The sequence below is a fragment of the Podarcis bocagei genome (assembly GCF_964188305.1).
Source record: "Podarcis bocagei genome assembly, chromosome: 8".
NCBI classification, from domain to species: Eukaryota; Metazoa; Chordata; class Lepidosauria; order Squamata; family Lacertidae; genus Podarcis; species Podarcis bocagei.
This window is the reverse complement of record NC_138133.1, coordinates 57,233,741-57,241,540: the sequence shown is the minus strand read 5'-3', so window position 1 is coordinate 57,241,540 and position 7,800 is coordinate 57,233,741.

Here is a 7,800-nt window from a genome sequence, read left to right as displayed (position 1 = left end):
GCAGGAGGCCCCATTAGCTAAAGTGGTGCTTCAGGTTAAGAACAGTTTCAGGTTAAGTACAGACCTTCGGAACGAATTAAGCACTTAACCTGAGGTACCACTGTATTCAAAACTTTTGGTATTGGGCTGTCATACATAAATCATACAACAGTAAGTCTACATGAAAAAAAGCTATCATGGGTGCAATCTACCATATTTTTTCCTGCACAATTTTCCTTTAAACAAACAAATGTATTTTTTTAATGAACCAAAGTTGATCAAGAGCAACCTGGTAGGTAGATATTGTCTAGTGTGTGTCTATATATCCTAGTAGCTTTTGCTACTAAAGCATCGTCTTATGTTCTGTACCAATCTTACTGCACAGTCCTAATCATGTCTACTTAGAAATTAAGTCTTACTGGACTTGTTGGGGTTTACTCCCAGGTAAGTCGGGTTAGGATTGCATCCTTAGATGTTAGAGAGCCTGTGGAGTGTTGGCGATGGGCTATTGAACTTGAACTGCAGATGATGTATGTCCAGATTTTGCTCAGTTATGAACTGAATGGTCTAATCACTTTTGGACCCTGCTCTGGGAGGATGTAGCCTCTTTTGCCCACATCCAAGTGAATCAGTCAACTGACTACCAAGATCTTTTATTTTCTGTTTACAGCAGGTAATTGTGTGCAGGTATTTGGGGCCGTTTTCTCACATCAAAGTATATTCTGACCATGCTATCCTTGCTTGCGTACAATGCTGAGGTTATTTATAGGCCAGTGGTGTAGAATACGACCATTTTATGGGAAAAAAATCTGGAAAGGGAATTGGTACCATATACACATTTGAGATATAATTGTACGTATAATTAGAAAGAAGCTAATAAACCTAGGGTCTCGTTCCCCATTTCCTTTATATTTTTAAGGCTTCCAAGATCTGTGCTTAGGATTTTGCAAAGGTTAGAATTTTATACCAGTTGGGTGCTTAGTGATCAAAAACTGAGAGGAGAAAAAACCAAACAGCTTTTTTTCTGGCACACTTGGAAAGTGGACTCCTGAATGGAGAGGTAGCCAAAAATCTTATTTCCTTCCCCAGACTCTGAGTTGCTACTTGGTAAGATGTTTTAATGAGCGCTGGCAGTTCCCCAAAAAGCAGAGTTGAATGGTACATGAAGTACTCAAGCGATAGACCAGACAGGTTGTGTAGAAGGGATTGTAAAGGGGTTTCAAGAGTTGACTGTTTCACCTCCTGTAGAAATCAATGCTTGTATAAGACAGTAAAAAACACATCAGTAAGAGGCCTGGTTTGCAGAAGCAACTGATAAGGTGGCAATGTCAGCCTTGTTCGGAAGTTCACCTCATTGCATGGGAAGAAAGCAGTGCTGGGCTGGCTAACTGTGCCCCAACTTGCGCCCCAGTTAGCCCTGCCAACAACATCTGCCCACAGCACAAATGTCTGTGGGAAGAGAGCATTCTCATATGCAGCTGTATTATGTGAAGGCTTTCACACACTGGGGGACCCACAGGAAACTACAGTAGGTCCCCCATTAGGTGGTCCCCATAATTTTCTTCTGAAGTTTTGCCGCAGCACTTTTTTCAAATTAAGAAGGCGTGCACATAATATCTCTGTGTGGTAAACCTCCCCTAAAACTGCCTACGTATTTAAATACTCTGGTATATTGAGGGAGGCGCTATAGATGCATCTCCCTCTCTCTCTCAGCTGCTAGATATATTTGTGTGTGTTTTGGGGAGTGAGATGAGAGTCCTATATACTAGCAGGTAGGAAAGCCTGGAAGATGTCTCCCTTGGTGACGGAGCATTTTAAAGGGGTAGTCACTTTCTCCGGTGAGGAAACTAAACACAGTATTTTGTGTTCTGGTCCTCTCAAGGTGAGATAATTTAGGCTTCTTCCTTTTTTACCTAAGTGTTCTGTGGAACTGTTGGGACTACTTGGAGAGGACAGAGCAGATGCAACAACCGCATAATACAGATCAGTGTTTAAAAAGGGACAGGGAAACTGTGGCTCTCCTGATGTTGTTGGTCTCCAACTCCCATCAGTTCCAACCTAGCTTGGCCAGTGGTTGGGACTGATTAGAGTTGGAGTTCAACAACTTCTTAAAGACCACAGCTTCCCCATGCCGCCTCTGAGTAATGTAGTTGTATTCTCTAGGTGAAACTGAGTCTTGAGTCCCATCAGGGGAAAAGGTGGGGTATAATAATAATAATAGTTGGGGAATATATGTCAGAGATTAGCTTTTTAAACTAATCACGGAGCTCCACACCCTGACTTTCATTTTATGAAGTTGCTGTAAGGAAATAGAATCATAGATCCCTGAGGATGATTTAGTCAAATTCCCTGCAATGCAGGAATATGCAGCTGTCCCGTACATGGATCGAACCTGCAACCTTGCTGTTATCAGCACCATGCTTTAACCAGCTGAACTGTTCAGGCGCACACACATACATTTCATCCCTTATGAGAGCCTCATCATGTGTCTTTATTTGTCACTGATAGATTTAATGCTGGACTTTTTGTTGGGCTCAGTCTATAGCCACTACCTTTTTTGGGGATCAGTGGTCCACGGCAGATCTACAAAACTCGATCCTAGGATAGCTGCAAACATATATAAGTTTCACAAAACTGCACAGGGACAATGCAATGCTGATGGTTCTCCAAAATAAATCAAGCCAGCGGCACTCCCACACCCTGCCGAAAACGTACAAGGAAGCCCTAATGTTCCATACTGGCATAAGGCAAAGTGGAAAGTTGTGGGTGTTGTTGATTCTGCTACCAAATATTTTGATACCAATTACAGAGCGGTGCAGCTAGGGATGTTTTCAGCACAGTTATGAGACAGAAGTACAAATACTGAGTCAGATCATAAAAGTGCAGAAAATCGCTTGCACCACAACAGATGTATAACAGCAGACGCTTATGTATAGCAGAATATGAATCAGAGAGGCCAGGCACAACACTGCATTTTATGTAGATGGTTGTGGCTTATGTCTTGCATGTGGAGGAGTAGGAATGAATGATTAAAACAAAAATATTCTGAAGATCTGCTACTGTCTTGCCCTGTTCCTTATAATGCAAGGCACGAGGAAATGGGTGGCCCTCCAGATGTTTGATTCTAGCTCCCATCAGTCCAAGATAGCTTTGTGTATGGGCAATCCTGAAGATATTTGTGTTTTGAGGAGTTTAGTGATCTAACTCAGTGGCCCTCTTCCTGCCCCTGTTTCTTCCTCTTCTTCCTCTCTAAGCTCTTTGATGGCTGAAGAACAGCCTTTAATTTCCTAGTCCTAATCTGTTGGAAGAAAGTGATAGTGCTGGGTACCTTCACCTTCTTTGATGTTAGACATGGTTTGAAGAAAGTAAGGCATTGGGAGAAGTGGCTAATGCATGTAGGCTGTCAGGCAAGCCATGAAGGCTAACAGGATAGCTATCTATAAATCGGGTATAGTTTTTAGAAGCTCATGCACGGACTGATCAATCACAGGGCCCTGCAAACTGAGGCTACTTGTGGGAGTCGTTTCACCACTTCTTGAGGGCTTCCAAGTGGTAGATCGAAGTGCTGTTTGGTAATGTATATAATGCTTGCTGTTTAGAATAAAATACTTAATCTTCTCACTCACTTGTGTTTGTATTGCCTTTGATACTCATTTTAAAGGAACCACCTTGCATTTGGCAAGACACTTTGTCAGAGATGATAGGAGTTTCTATTTTTTATATATATATAAAATTTTTATTGGGTTTTCATAGTTTATATAGACATAACACAAACACACAAACACAAAGACAAACATGCATAATTTCAAAACCTTATTTTCTTAACCACTTTCCATGACTTCCCCACACCTCCCCTTCTTGCATCCTGATTCCAATAGTTAACTCAGCAAGTTCTTATCTCCAACTTTTACCTTATTAATATTTTACTTAATTCTTCTTAATTAACCAAATTTAAGTTATAAACCTCAATTAAACCACGATACTCATCATTTAAATCCTTTTCTAAGGTCGACCCACATTCCCTTCCACAAATTTCCCAATTTTTAAACTAATTAAAAGAAAAAAGAACATAATAACATAAAACAAGATATAATTATACGCCCTTTGGATTCCAGAACTCTCGCCCCCCCCTTTCCCGGTTTTGATCCCCCCAAAATATCCATCAGTCTATCAGTTCTCAGCCTGGATTCCTCACATCCGAGGCCCTCAAATCTCTCTCAGTCCCTCTCTGCCGGTTTTGTTGGTAATCCTTTATGTTGGACATCGAATCTCGGAGAAGCTCTGTCCCAGTGGGATCTATGTTTCTTCCAACCAGACCTCCATATTCAAATTCGGAGCCCAAATCATATTTCTTGTTCCTTTTAAGTCCAAATGTCCCAAGTGTCCCAAGAGCTCCAATTTTCGTCTTCATCAAATTTGTAATCCGTGAGTCTTCCGATCTCCCCATAGGAAGATCTCTCCAATCTCCATTCTCAAATTCAAACCACATTCTCATCATCAAGTTCTTGTTTTCTTTATAATCCATTCTTTCAGGCCTCTGGTTGTCCTTTTTCACCTGCGGCATTTCCGCTCCTCCTCCCCCCTCCTCCAATTCAACATGTATCTCCTCCTGTTTAGCTGCAGAATTTTCTTGAGTCAAGTCCTTGGCACAATCCACAAATTTATTTACTTTAGAGTTCAAGGTCGTTAGGTCTGTAGCCAAAGCTTTACTCTGATCTTGTAACTTTCCCAGGAGAAAGAACATCCTATCCAACTCAGCCTGTATTTTTCCATCTACAGCCATTGTAATGCCTCAGAACCCCCTCTAGAGGGATTCTAGTTACTTTGTATTCTTTCTCCAACAGTCAGGTTTTTATTTTGTATCTTCTTTATTTTCAACAACTTAGAGTCAGGTAAGTCAAAACTAACCAGCAGAAATAGCAAGAAACAAATTTTCCAAATTTTGACAGCTCATTTGATATGAGTTTCTAGCCCAGCAAAAACTGGGGAACCACAGACTGCCATGGAATTTTCACAATGAATTGGGGGTTTTTTTGTTTTTGTTTTTTAAATGCAAACTGGTGTGGAAATGTGGAGAATGGAATTTAAGATTGGAAAAATGAGAAACTGAGATTGACATATTCACCCATCCCTTGTGGATTATCACTACCATGCCGCCATTCTCCCCTTGATTTCCTCCTATCTCCAATCACCCAATGGGTGGTGCAAAGCTGAGCAACTGCCCTCCAGGCACCTGCGGATCTTCACATCATTGCTATCCCCATTATACTTTTTCCAAGAAAAGCTGTAATTTGTGTTTACGTCCAGTTTAACAATCCAGTCCGGGTGGCTGCATCCTAGTACGCCTCGAAGCTTCCCTTGTAGTTTTGAAGAGACAACAGCATCCTGTCCTGTCTCTTGTTAAATGGCTGTCATGTTATTTATTTTTAGAGGTTGAAGTTAGCCTCATGGATAGATGGAAGCAGTTTGGGATTCTTAGCATTTGTGCAGAGCCTTTTACTATCTTCACACAAGTTGGATTAAGCCTCCTGCTTGAGGAGCTGTCAGCCTGAATGCCCTCAGAAATTAAGCTTTCACAGTTTTCCATCTGGGTCTTGGATGAAGCTGAAAAAACTGTTTTAAATTGCCTGTACCATTTACTTAGAGAGAAAATTAAAGTCATACACACACCTGCTAAATGGTTATATTAGAGTCTTTCCAGATGATAAAAAGCTGATAACCTCCTCCCGCCTCAAAAAAACATGTTTTTTACTAAAAAAAGAGGAAAAAACAACAACCAACATTTCCCTGATCAAGTGCAGCAGGATATCGTATTCTACTTAATGAACAGTGGGCAGGAAAAGAATCTATGCACTACCTTAAAAGGTAAAGGGCCCCTGATAGTTAAGTCCAGTCGCGAACAACTCTGGAGTTGCGGTGCTCATCTCACTTTACTGGCCGAGGGAGCCAGTTTTTTGTCCGCAGACAGTTTTTCCGGCTCATGTGGCCAGCATGACTAAGCCACTTATAGAATCATAGAATCATAGAATCATAGAGTTGGAAGAGACCACAAGGGCCATCGAGTCCAACCCCCTGCCAAGCAGGAAACACCATCAGAGCACTCCTGACATATGGTTGTCAAGCCTCTGCTTAAAGACCTCCAAAGTAGGAGACTCCACCACACTCCTTGGCAGCAAATTCCACTGTCGAACAGCTCTTACTGTCAGGAAGTTCTTCCTAATGTTTAGGTGGAATCTTCTTTCTTGTAGTTTGGATCCATTGCTCCGTGTCCGCTTCTCTGGAGCAGCAGAAAACAACCTTTCTCCCTCCTCTATGTGACATCCTTTTATATATTTGAACATGGCTATCATATCACCCCTTAACCTCCTCTTCTCCAGGCTAAACATGCCCAGCTCCCTTAGCCGTTCCTCATAAGGCATCGTTTCCAGGCCTTTGACCATTTTGGTTGCCCTCCTCTGGACACGTTCCAGTTTGTCAGTGTCCTTCTTGAATTGTGGTGCCCAGAACTGGACACAGTACTCCAGGTGTGGTCTGACCAGAGCAGAATACAGTGGCACTATTACTTCCCTTGATCTAGATGCTATACTCCTATTGATGCAGCCCAGTATTGCATTGGCTTTTTTAGCTGCCGCGTCACACTGTTGGCTCATGTCAAGTTTGTGGTCAACCAAGACTCCTAGATCCTTTTCACATGTACTGCTCTCAAGCCAGGTGTCACCCATATTGTATTTGTGCCTCTCATTTTTTTTGCCCAAGTGCAATACTTTACATTTCTCCCTGTTAAAATTCATCTTGTTTGTTTTTGCCCAGTTCTCTAATCTGTCAAGGTCGTTTTGAAGTGTGATCCTGTCCTCTGGGGTGTTAGCCACCCCTCCCAGTTTGGTGTCATCTGCAAATTTGATCAGGATGCCCTTGAGTCCATCATCCAAGTCGTTGATAAAGATGTTGAATAAGACCGGGCCCAAGACAGAACCCTGTGGCACCCCACTAGTCACTCTTCTCCAGGATGAAGAGGAACCATTGATGAGCACCCTTTGGGTTCGGTCAGTCAGCCAGTTACAAATCCACTGAGTGGTAGCATAGTCAAGACCGCATTTTACCAGCTTCTTTACAAGAATATCATGGGGCACCTTGTCAAATGCCTTGCTGAAATCTAGGTAGGCTACATCCACTGCGTTCCCTTCATCTACCAGGCTTGTAATTCTGTCAAAAAACGAGATCAGGTTAGTCTGACATGACTTATTTTTCAGAAATCCATGCTGACGAACCAGAGCAGTGCACGGAAACGCCGTTTACCTTCCCGCCAGAGTACTACCTATTTATCTACTTGCACTTGGATGTACTTTCGAACTGCTAGGTGGGCAGGAGCAGGGACTGAGCAACGGGAGATCACCCTGTCACAGGGTTTAGAACCACGACCTTCCGTTCGGCAAGCCCTAGGCTCTGTGGTTTAGACCACAGCGCCACCCAATTAAATGAAGAGAAATGCTCCAAAGAGTGGACAGGATTAAAACAAGTAGCATTATAAAAGTAAAGCAAAGGGAGAACAGAAATTGGTGGGATGCTATGGGAAGGGCCAGCCAAAGGCATTGTGTTGCTTGAAGCACATGACAAGACAACACAGTCCACCTGCCTCATTCCATGTCCAAAGCTGACCACACTGGCAACTGAATCTTATTTTGACATTGACAATGGGGCATTCATCCACCACTGCACCTGAGGGCAGAAGACTAGCTTAGAGGGTACAGGGCAGATAATGTGTATCATGCACAGCTCTGTTTCTATTGCTCAGCATCTGCTGCCTGAAGTGGCTGCCTCTCT